Source organism: Lycium ferocissimum, chromosome 10 (assembly GCF_029784015.1).
Source record: "Lycium ferocissimum isolate CSIRO_LF1 chromosome 10, AGI_CSIRO_Lferr_CH_V1, whole genome shotgun sequence".
NCBI classification, from domain to species: Eukaryota; Viridiplantae; Streptophyta; class Magnoliopsida; order Solanales; family Solanaceae; genus Lycium; species Lycium ferocissimum.
Genome location: NC_081351.1, coordinates 53,971,317 through 53,983,660, shown reverse-complemented (window position 1 = coordinate 53,983,660; position 12,344 = coordinate 53,971,317). Strand labels below are relative to the sequence as shown.

Here is a 12,344-nt window from a genome sequence, read left to right as displayed (position 1 = left end):
GGGTTTTGCTTGAAATTAGAAATTAGGATAATCCTTGAGTTAAATCAATAATTAGTGGTTGAGTTATGATCACCTAGTACTTAATTTAGTATTTTGCTTCCGAATTTTCCGTTTTGCCCCTGTGGGCCCGTTTCCCCAATTTCTAGGGTTAGAAATTGATCTATTTGAATTATGACAATATTAGTATCATTCTTCATCATTTCTAATATAGAATTCGATTATGCTTAGACTACTTTGGTTCTGAGATTCAGCGAAAAGGCAAGGCAAAAGAGTGAGTTGTTGGTGTTGCGGTTCGGCCATCCAGGTACATCTAGGTAGGTTATGGGTTACCCTTGGTGAGACTTCGTATAGCGAAGTACATGTTTAGCTGATATTGTCGGAGACAGCATGTGAACCTTCGGGTATGAAGTTGGATTGGATATTGCCTTAGGTTGGGCCCTATTGTGTGTTGGGACTAGCCACCCCGTTGTGTTGTGCTTGACTGTTCTATTGTATTGGCTTGAAGCCATGAGTTGTTGGTAGATATTAGATACTGTTATTCATTTTGATTTGGATATATTGTTGGCATACCCACTATTGGTATTATGATATATATATATATATATATATATATATATATATATATATATATATATATATATATATATATATATATGGCATACCCACTATTGGTATTGTGATATTTATATATTGTTAGCATACCCACTGTTGGTATTGTTATATGATATATTATTGGCATACCCTATCGTTGGTACTTGTAATATTGAACTTGATTGTTGATGTTGTTACACGTATTTTCACTCATTCATGTTGCATGGCCGATACCCGGTGATGATCCGGTATCGTTGATTTTATGAAACTGATATTTGACAAACTTTTTTACTTGAGGGATTGTAAGAAAGCCGATGTCCGAGGTTCAATTCCGAAATCATTGATTGTGTGAAACTGATATTTGACAAACTCTTTTACTTGAGTGAGTGTGAGAAGGTCGATGTATGAGGTTCAATTCCAATTAATGTATTATACGAACCGGTATTTGACGGACTCTTTTCTTGAGTGATTTGAGATGGCCGATGGCCGATGTCCGAATGATCTATTCCGACATCGTTGCCGCACGGCCGATTCGGATGATATTCGGAATCGTTGTTAGTGCACGGACTCGCGAGTCCCCCAGTGGGTGCGCCGAGACCCCTCGGGCAAAGATCCGGGTCAAGTCTGTTTGTTGGGAAAAGATCCGAGATGGGTGGCACTTAGACTTCGCGAGTCACGCTGGGTTGTGCTACCGAGACGTCGATATTTTCGTCCGGAGTACATGTATACACCTCATTTGCATGGCATTGCATTGCATTCATACCATTATGGCATTGCATCGCATTATGATTTGATTGAGATGCTTGATGATTTGATTGTGATGTTGGATTAGATCGGATATATTCAGACTTGACATATTCGGGATTAGATGCTTACATAGGCGATGAGGGATACTCGGTTATGATTATATTGTCTTATGCTTGGTTGGTTTATTTGCTTATCTGCTTTATTATCTGAATTGTGTTAGCTATGCTTAGCTCGGGCCGATGACGCCTACCGCATCTTGTTGCGTACACCGACCCACACTTGCTGCATTCTTTTATGAATGCAGAGTATCAGGTCGGATCCACTTCTGTGACCTGTCGCTGATAGACACATTCAGCTTTCTCTCGAGTTTTCAGGGTGAGCATGGCTGTCCGCTGACCTCGAAGACTTTCTTATCATATATCCTATTTATTTCAAAGACATAGAAATTTTCATTATTAGTATTCCAGATTGTATTATTCCCCTTAGATGCTCTTGTATTATTTAAACTAGACCCTGGGGGTGTTTATTGTCTTCTGCATTTTCTACTATATGAGACTTACGTATTTATTCTATTCCGCTACTTAATTTTTATCCTTTTATGTATTGGTTCATTATTGGTGAGGGTTCGCTTACCGAGGTGAAAAGGTAAGTGTCCGCACGGCCTAGTCTAAATGGGTCGTGACAAAGTTGGTATTAGAGCCCTAGATTACCCGATCTTTAATACAAGAGCGTGTCTAGTAGAGTCTAGCGGATCGGTACGATGAGCTCTGTATTTATTTGTGAGAGGCTATAGAACATTTAGGAAATCTCACTTTCTTTCTTTCCGTCATGCTACTTTATTCAAATTGGTATCTGACTCTTATATCTTCTTTCACAGATGGTGAGGACTCGAGCCACTATGGCCCGAGGTCAGGTGCCAGAGCCCACAGCTACGGCTGGCACCTGAGGACGGGCTACAGCCAGAGGACGCGGTAGGGCGAGAGGCCGCGGGGTGCCCCAACTAGAGGCAGAGCTCCTATGGTGGGCCAGCGACGAGAGAGGTCTCCATCTCTCGAGTCTGAGTATCAGCCGGGTAGAGACCAGGCCACAGAGAACGGCGTGGCCCCAACACGGATACAACCAGAGGTTACTTCTGACCTGGCCGTGCATGACACTATGGCCAGGATTCTACTTCACCTTAATGCCCAGAAAGCGGTTACTACTCCCGACGAGGGTTCATAGACTAGGGGTGGAGCGCAAACCCCTGAACAGGGGCCTACACGGAAAGCACATCCCGCTGTAGCTATGGCTCCTCACATGGATGCGATACCCGCCCCTGGTGAGTATATTAGGCCCGGAGCACGGGTGTTATGACCGCGCTAATCGGGACACGGTGGGGAGATTCGGGAAGTTAGAGCCACCGAGGTTCTCAGTGTACTTCGTCTAAGGATGCCTATGAGTTTATTCTTCATATGCACGAGTTGATGCACCGTATGGGGATAGTGGAGACCCACGGTATTGATTATGTGTCCTACCAGTTTTGCGGCGACGCGAAGACGTGGTGGAGGTATTTCGTGGCGTGCAGACCTGAGGGTTCTCCTCCTTTGACTTGGACTCAATTCTACTGGGCCTTCCTTGAGAAGTATGTGCCCCGGTCTTTGAGAGAGGCACGTGGGGAGTAGTTTTTACACCTTGATTAGAGGGGCATGTCCTTGGAGTCCTACGTGACCCATTTCCTCTATTTGGCCTGTTATTCTACTCCGTTAATCCCTACCGAGGCCGATAGGATCAGGCGCTTTGTTGGAGGACTAGTGGGCTCTCTACAGATTCTTGCCTTCAGATGGAGTCTATGGGAGCTTCCTTCCAGTCCATTATCGAGCATGCTTCTGTGGTTGAGGGCGCTAAGGCCCGTGCTTTTAGAGTTTTAGTGGTAGTGACAAGAGGCCACATCAGACTGGCAATTTTGGGGGTTCTGGTTCGAGGGACACCGATCAGTTCTCGAGGCCACCTCAGCCTTATTTCGGTCGTCCCGTGCATTCAGCATTACCGGCTTTCTCTAGTGAGCCACCTAGGCAAAAAGCTCCGGAGAGTTTGTTCTCCAGACCAGTAGATAGGGCTGCTTCATCCTGGTCTTCAGCTTCTATGTTCCAGCATTCGACTCCTCTTATCTGCTATTCTTGGGGAGTTTGGGCATGTTGCCAGGAGATGTCCCCGACCTAGGCGGGATCATCAGCCGCCGAAGACTCCTATATCATCTGGTGGTCGAGGTGGGACTTCTCAGAGAGGCGGTGTTCAGTCAAGCTGCGGTACTTCCCATGGTTCTAGAGGTGGTACTCAAAGTGCGAGAGGGGGATCTCAAACCGAGCGTGGTGGAGCCCATTGTTACTCTTTTCCTGGTAGGCCCGAGGCAGAGGCCTCAGATGCTGTGATCTCAGATACCATTTCTATCCATCATAGAGCAGTATCTGTGTTATTTGATCCTGGATCCCTTTATTCGTATGTATCTGCATTTCATGTCGTTAGTTAGGATTTGCCTTGTGACAGCATAAATATACCTGTTCATGTGTCTACTCCGGCCGGAGATTCTGTGATTGTTGATCGATTCATCTTGTTTGGTTACTTTTATAGAGTACGACACTTGGGTAGATTTGATGATTCTTGATATGGTGGACTTTGATATTATATTGGGCACTCGTCCTATTTTCATCCCACTATATCGGATGGCACCTGCCGAGTTGAGAGAGCTTAAGGAGCAGTTATAGGATATGTTGAGTAAGGGTTCATTAGATCGAGTGTCTCCCCTTGGGGAGCTCTTGTGTTATTTGTGAAGAAGAAAGATGGGACCATGAGGATGTGTATTTATTACCAATAGTTGAACAAGGTCACTGTTCGGAACAATTGCCCTACGCCTCGTATTGATGATCTGCTTGACTTGACTTGAGGTGCTTCGGTGTTTTTGAAGATTGATTTGCATTCGGCTATCGCGTATGAAGATCGGGGCGGAGAATATTTCGAAGATAGCCTTTCGGACGAGATATGGTCACTATTAGTTTCTAGTGATGTCTTTCGGGCTTACCAATGCCCCGGCTGCATTTATGACTTTGATGAATGGCATCTTTAGGCCGTTCCTTGATTCCTTTGTGATTGTATTTATTGATGACATCTTGGTGTATTCCAAGAGTAGAGAGGAGCATGAGAGCCATCTCCGTACTGTTCTTGGGTTGTTGAAGAAACATAGCCTATTTGCTAAATTTTCTAAGTGTGAGTTCTGGTTGGCGTCTGTAGCATTCTTGGGCCATGTGGTGTCTAAGGATGGGATTATGGTTGATCCACAGAAGATTGAGGCTGTGAAAGGTTGGGCGAAGCCCACTACTGTTATTGAGATTCGTAGCTTTCTAGGTTTGACTAGTTATTACTGTCGCTTTGTGAAGGGTTTTGCTTCCATTGCTTCATCCTTGACCAGATTGACCTAGAAGGATGTTCCCTTCCAGTAGACAAATGATTGTGAAGAGAGCTTTTTAAAAAGCTCAAGCTTCTTTTGACTACAGCCCTGATCTTAGCCTTACCTGTGGAAGGTAAGGATTTCGCTGTTTATTGTGATACCTCCCGTATGGGTTTGAATGCGGTGTTGATGCAGGAGGATAGAGTGATGGCTTATGCTTCCCGTCAGTTAAAAGTTCATGAGAATAATTACCCTACCCATGATTTGGAGTTGTTAGCCATAGTTTTCACTTTGAAGCTTTGGAGGCATTATTTGTATGGTGTCTATTGTGAGGTTTTCATGGAACACCGTAGCCTTCAGCATGTGTTTACCCTGACAGATCTTAATTCTAGGGAGCGCCGATGGATGGAGCTCCTAAAGGACTATGACATCTCTATTCTGTATCATCCCGGGAAGGCAAATATAGTGGCTGATGCCTTGAGTCGCAAGGCAGTGAGTATGGGGAGTTTAGCTCGATTGCTTGTTTCTGAGCGTTCGTTAGCCATAGAGGTTAAGACTCTGGCCAACAGCTTCCTTCGTCTTGATATTTCAGCCCCAGGCAGGATTTTGCCTTGTATAGAGGCGAGGTCATCTTTATTGGACAGGGATCGTGGCTCATCGGTTTAAGGATGCTCTCGCTGAGCAAGATCCGAAATATGGTTTTAAGGGCGAGGCCACCGAGGCCATGATTGATTCTATGGCATTTCGAGGATTAGAGACGCGTGTGTGTTTCGTGTCGGTGATTTGGTTCCGCTGATTTTATTCGAGGCGCATAGCTCTCGCTATTCCATTCATCCGGGAACGACTAAGATGTACCGTGATTTGAGACAACATTATTGGTGGTGTCGTATGAAGAGAGACATAGTTAATTTTGTGGCTAAGTGTAGAAATTATCAACTGGTAAAGTATGAGCACCAACGACCCGGTGGGGTGCTTCAGAGGATGCCCATTCCCGAATGAAAGACGGAGAGGATTACCATAGATTTCGTCACGGGTTTTCCGAAGACCCTTGACAAGTTTGATTCTATTTGGGTGATAGTAGATCGGTTGACGAAGTTCGCTCACTTTGTTCCAGTTTAGGTCTCCTATACCGCGGAGAAGCTAGCTAAGATGTATATTCCGGATATTGTGAGAGTACATGGGGTTCCTATTTCTGTGGTATCTGATCGGGGTACTATTTTCACCTCCCGATTTTGGAGGGCATTTCACGAGGAGTTGGGTACTCGATTGGATCTTAGTACAGCCTTCCATCTCCAGACCGATGGCCAGTCCGAGCGGACTATTCAGGTGCTCGAGAGCATGTATTATTGATTTCGGTGGTCATTGGGATCAGCACTTGCCTTTGGTAGAGTTTGCGTACAATAATACTTATCATTCGAGTATTGGCATGGCGCCTTTTGAGGCCTTATATGGTAGGAGATGTAGATCTCCGATTGGTTGGTTTGATGGGTTCGAGGCTCGACCTTGGAGCACGGACCTATTGAGAGGGTCCTTTGATAGGGTGAGAGTTATTTAGGCCAAACGTTTGGCAGCTCAGAGTCGGCAAAAGATGTATGTTTGAAGTTTGCTATTAGTGACTAGGTTCTATTGAATGTTTCACCCATGAAGGGTGTTATGAGGTTTGGTGCGAGGGCAAGTCGAGCCTCGGTGCACATTGGTCCGTTTAAGATTGTGAATTGTATCGGTGATGAAGAACAGTGAGTTAGCATTGCCGCCTGTGCTTAGCGGGAGTTCATCCGGTCTTTCGTGTTTCATCGTCGAAAAGTACCACGCCGACGGTACCCACATTGTTCGTTGGGATTCTATATCGCTTCGACGAGAATTTGACTTATGATGGCGAGCCTATCACGATCTTCGGGATAGTAGACCCCGAGGTCAAAGGAAATTGCTTTCGTGTGAAGGTGCAATGGAAGCACCGTCCCGGAAGAGAGGCTACTGGGAGACCGAGTCCCATTACGCGTAGCCGATATCCCCGCTTGTTCACCGATTCGGTATTTCCCTACTTTCCTTCTTTTCTTCGCTCGAGGATGAGCATCGGATCAATTGGTATCTGATGTAACGACCCGTCTGGTTGTTATAGTCTTTTTGATATTTTAACATGTTCCTGAACCTTGATTAGCTCACTTTTTACTTGAGGGGACCGTTGACAGGCTTCCCGAGGTGTCTGGACCGAATTCGGGCAAATTTTGGTAAATATAGGCTTAAAGTGAAAAATGTTTGACCTGAAGTTGACTTTAGGGTAAACGGACCCTTTTCAAAATTTCGTCGATTTTGAGAGGTCCGGATGGTCATTTAGTACATGGGTGTGTGTTTGGTTCGCTTCCCAATGCACTTGGTTGCATTTCGTGACTTGGGTTGGGAAATGAAAATTAAGGCATCGGGGGTTGATTCGGTTAACGAGATCTCCGTTGGGAATTTTGAGGCCACGGGCGCGTTTGTAGTGAGTTTTTATGTGTGTCTATGTATATGGTATGTGAGCAGATGGCCTCGAGAACTAGTCAGAAAATCGGAGCGACCGTGAAACTGGGAAGCTTTTCGGTGTTTTGGTGCACGCACAGGGCGCACTGAAGCACCGCGGGCAAGCGCATCCGCGGGGGCGGTAACCCTACCGGCGGCCGGTGCGGTTTTGCAGCTTGACCGGGTGGTCCCAGTACCGCTAAGGCGGGTGACGGGCAGTTAGTAACATTAGTAAAGTGTTAAAAGCCCTTAGACCCTTATTATGTCCCATTTCGATGTTTGAGCTAGAGGGAGCTGTTCTTAAGGACATTTGGAGGAGAACCTTGGAGGTAAACCATGCTTATTTTTCTCACTCTTCTTTTAACCATAATCATGTTAGATTCTCCCTTTTCCTTAATAAACCCATGGTGATGGGAGTTGAAAGAGGTTTTTGGAAGAACATTGTCCCTAGGCTTATTAATGATAAATTGGTGATGTTTATGTTAGATATTGAAAAATCTAAGCTTATAATCATTTACCTTTCACTTTTAGCGTTGAATTTCGGAATCAAAGACTTAGGGTTTATACCCATTTTGCTTGAAATCAGAAATTAGGCTAATCTTTGAATTAAATCAACAATTAGTGGTTGGGTTATGATGACTTAGTACTTAATTTGGTATTTTTCTTTTGAACTTCCCGTTTTGCCCTTGTAGGCCCGTTTCCCCAATTTCTAGGGTTAGAAATTGACCTATTTGAATTATGGCAATATTAGTATCATTCTTCATGATTTCTAATATAGAATTTGATTATGCTTAGACTACTTTGGTTCTAAGGTTCAGCGAAAAGTCAAGGCAAAGGAGTGAGTTGTTGGTGTTGCGGTTCGGCCATCCAGGTACATCTAGGTAGGTTATGGCTTACCCTTGATGAGACTTCGTATAGAGAAGCATATATTTAGATTATATTGTCGGAGACAACATGTGAACCTTCGGGTATGAAGTTGGGTTGGATATTGCATTAGGTTGGGCCCTATTGTGTGTTGGGACTAGCCACAACGTTGTGTTGTGCTTGACTGTTCTATTGTATTAGCTTGAAGCCATGAGTTGTTGGTAGATATTAGATTCTATTATTCATCTTGATTTGGATATGTTGTTGGCATACCCGCTATTGGTATTGTGATATTGATATATTGTTGGCACACCCACTATTGGTATTGTGATATTGATATATTGTTGGCCTACCTACTATTGTATTGATATATTGTTGGCACACCCACTATTGGTATTGTGATATTGATATATTGTTAGCATACCCACTATCATTTACAACAGTGTGTTACATTTTGCATTTGTGTTTCTAAAGCTTATACAATGCTTGCCAGGCGTACAGTCAAGAACATCCCCAAGTACGCTTCAGCAGAAGATAATGTCACTAAAACCTTTTGTCGATCGACTTGGGTAACTGGATTCCCATACTCCTTTAATTGACCTGATAAACTAATTGCGTATCATTCAAGTATGATAATGTTCCTCCAGAGATAAATAGGCTGAGGTGCAGGGTCAATTATCATGCTCTGAAGCTCCTTCTCGAGATTGAGCAGATGGCTGATCAACTCGTTTCAAGGATAAGAAACTGCACTGGTAGTTCAAATCGTTTCATGTGAGTTATTATGCTTGTAACTGCTCTTAAATATGCCGTTTCGCTTCTTTTGATCTATAATGGAACTTAAAATATATTTTTTCAAAACTAGGGCTCTTCACTTGAGATTTGAGAAAGGAATGGTGGGTCTATCATTCTGTGAATTTGTTGGAACAAGGTCGGAGAAAGCTCTCATGGGTGCATACAAAAAGAAAGAATGGCCTCGCCGGTTTAAGGTTATCTAGATTATGATCACTATTCTTATAAAGCCGACAGTGACCATTTCATTTGTGATATATTTGTCTTCCTTTTTGTTTGCTTTGTTGATTATTTCAGTTTATTTTGTTGATGATTTTGTTTAATGAACTTGATTATACATTGGTTGATGAAAATTATGAACTAGGCGTTGGCCTGTCGCCTTTCAGTTTATTAGACATTTGTTTGAGATTTCAGTTTATTTTGTTGATGATTTTGTCTAATAAAATTTATTAGACATTGGTTGATGAAGATTATGAACTAGGTATTGGGATGTTGGCGTGTTGCAGCAGTGCTAGAGCATTTTAATAAGGCGTACAATCTGCTCGGAAATGTTTACCCTAACCAAACATTAAAAATTTGCTCCAATCAGAGGTTAATTTGGATCGAATTCGGATTGCATTTTACAAAATCTGAAAACCGAAACTATAGTTCGAAATGTGACAAATCCGATCCATTCTGACCGATGAACTGGCCTACTACACAGCCAGCCCAGCAAAGTACACAACAAAAAATAACTTTAATCTTTACTTTTTACAAATTTAATCAGTATATTTACTGCGTAATTCGCATGTACGTTTTACATCAATTATACATTTGTGTTATACAATGAGTACACAACGATAGTGAGCTACAAACTGTAAAAGTTGTTTGGATGAAATCATAATTTACCTGCCCAATTAAAAATATTAAGATCCCATCTTTCTTTGCATCACCTGCTCACAGCGCAGCCTTTCCAAAGGAAATGAAAAAACAAAAGAAATGGATGGATATTTTTGTTTGAGAAATATGAATTCTTAGCCCGTTGTTATTCATGTTTTGACATTGCTGCATTTGCCAAGGAATTTTTTACTTATGCTTTTGCCGTATAAGAGAACAACGAGGTAACTTTGTTGGAAACTAAACTTACACTATGCCGATGCTGCATTTTTCATTCTTCGTGTAGGATAAGAACCCCTCTAACACTAGTTAATTGTATTGGGTTTTCTCTCTTATGGAGGCGTCTTAACGCTCTTTGACCTCCACAAAAGCATTGCTCAAATACCATCTTAAACACTGGAAGAAGATTCCGTTCATTTTTTTTCAGTAATATTTGGCGTGAAGGGTCACTCTTTTTTTGTTTGTAAATATTACTATATCAATTTTTCCCAGCTACCTTCCCGGACCAGATTTGGCTTTGTCAAACCAAGAATCGTCATGGCCATTCATACATTCCCACACAAGACACACATTCTATGCAAACAAATTTGTCAAATTAACCATTAGTCTGAAGAAGAACCAGAAGATGGAAAAAAGAAGTGAAGAAAACTATTAACGATCTTCTCCCCTAACCTTTGCCATAATTTTAGATCTGAGTGTATGAGAAATCTAATAGAAAATCAACAAAAGGCAAATATTAATTTAAAAGGTGTAGTCCACGTAGGGAGGTGCAAGAAAATGGTGATTGTAGCAACCATCCTGCCAAATAGGGATGGTGAAGAAAACTCTGCTGGAACATCCTCCTTCATAGGCCCCTGCAGGCATAGCAGTTAAGGAAGTCAATATTACAAATAAAGCTGTTTTGAATGGTCGTATGCAGGAAATTGGCAACAAGATAAAAGAGTTTTCGACCTTAGTCAGTAGGAAAGCTCAGAAAAAAAATATGAAGGCCAAATACATAAATGGCCCCTTAAACTTGACACCATTTTCCACCCAGACACTTTAACTAAAGCTTGTTCCTATTAGGCACTCCAAGTTCAAGAATCTGTACCTATTAAACTCCTCAAGACTAACCCGTACAAACGATATAATGCGTGAAGTTCACATGCGTAGACATGGAAAATATAACAAATGAAAAAACGCCATGTGGCTTTTAAGAAAAATAAATAAATATATTGTTCCTGCCATAGCCTCGTCACTATTTCTCGGATAATTCTCAATCTTCTTGTTCTGAAACAAAATGTTTTTCTTTGTACAAAAATTACGATTAAGCTACGGAAAACAGAGAAATTGGGGGAAACCCCCTTAGAAATATTGTTAAGACTTAGTTTAAAAGGAAAAAAAAAGGGGTTTTTTTACAGAAAAAAAATAAAGATGTCCCGGCATCCCCTATAAACCCAAAGGGGCAATACCCAAACATCCAATAAATCCCATTCCCTTAGCTTTTAAAGACATGATTTTATCGTCATATACATTCTTTGGGCTTCAAATCTGTGAACAATGGTGGAAAATGAGTGGAAGGTGAGAGGAATGGTGGTGTTGGCGAGGCAGTGATGGAGGAAGTGAAAGAATGAAGTGAAACAGTTTGATTGAAACTCTATTTGGTGGGTTTGCCGGTGTCAGTCGCGTTTTTCAGCGAGACTCTATTTGGTGGAACTTGATGGTACCGTGGTTGAAGAAAAATTGAGGTCAGATATGTATTTTAGAGTGGAAGGAAGGATGATCCAGATGGTGGCTGGAGAAGGGTCGCCGATCATCCTGGCCATCTTCTCCTATGACCCGATAATAGTTGTTGATTTTCATCTCTTCTCTCTACGTGACGGACTGTGCAATATAGAAAGTTGCGATATTGACTGGAAGGTGGAGAGAGTGAGGGAGGAAGGAGAGAGAAAAAGATGATTTTTTTATTTTATTTTTAAACTTTTCACGCTCCAAGAATAAGTGTGGTACACGCATTGTGCCACGTAAGTTGTATGTGTTTAATAGGCACAATTTGAGTATAGTTCAAGTGTCTAATAGGAACAAGCTTCAGTTGGGGTGCCAAAGTGGAAAATAATGTCAAGTTTAAGGGGCTATATATGTATTTGGCCAAAAATGAAAATACAAAGAATCATGCAAAAATATATCAGCCGCCAGTCTCAACGAAAATGCTTCAAGATCCAAGAAATGAGAACAGGAAACAAATTCATATCTGGGCAATTATCCTGCTAAATAGTTTTTGTTTTTGAAAATGGTAACATCTGCTGTATAGTTTTCCCTTTGGAAGAAGAGTTGAGAACCAAAAAATGACTTTTCACGGCTCGAAATTTAACTTTGCATAGATTTCATCTAAAAATGGGAATTATCTCAAATGCAGTTCACTTCGGCAACTGTGGAACTGTGGATGTAGTAGGCAACAGAAACAAAGCTCCATACGCACACATCACAAAACTTGAAAGAAGAAGGAGAAGCAAGCACCACCAAAAGGGATTGTAACCGATGCAAGATATAGCCTTCAAGTTTGAGACTAACAATACCTACC

The 12,344-nt window shown here is 42.1% G+C and overlaps 1 long non-coding RNA gene across 1 annotated transcript; it reads left to right on the top strand.

Annotated features, from left to right (window-relative positions):
* Positions 1-8,651: 8,651 nt before the first annotated feature.
* On the top strand, positions 8,652-9,335 carry LOC132032389 (uncharacterized). The gene is made up of 2 exons (XR_009408437.1): positions 8,652-8,890; positions 8,982-9,335. It is a non-coding gene; the product is annotated as an uncharacterized LOC132032389 (long non-coding RNA).
* The last annotated feature ends 3,009 nt before the right edge of the window (positions 9,336-12,344 follow it).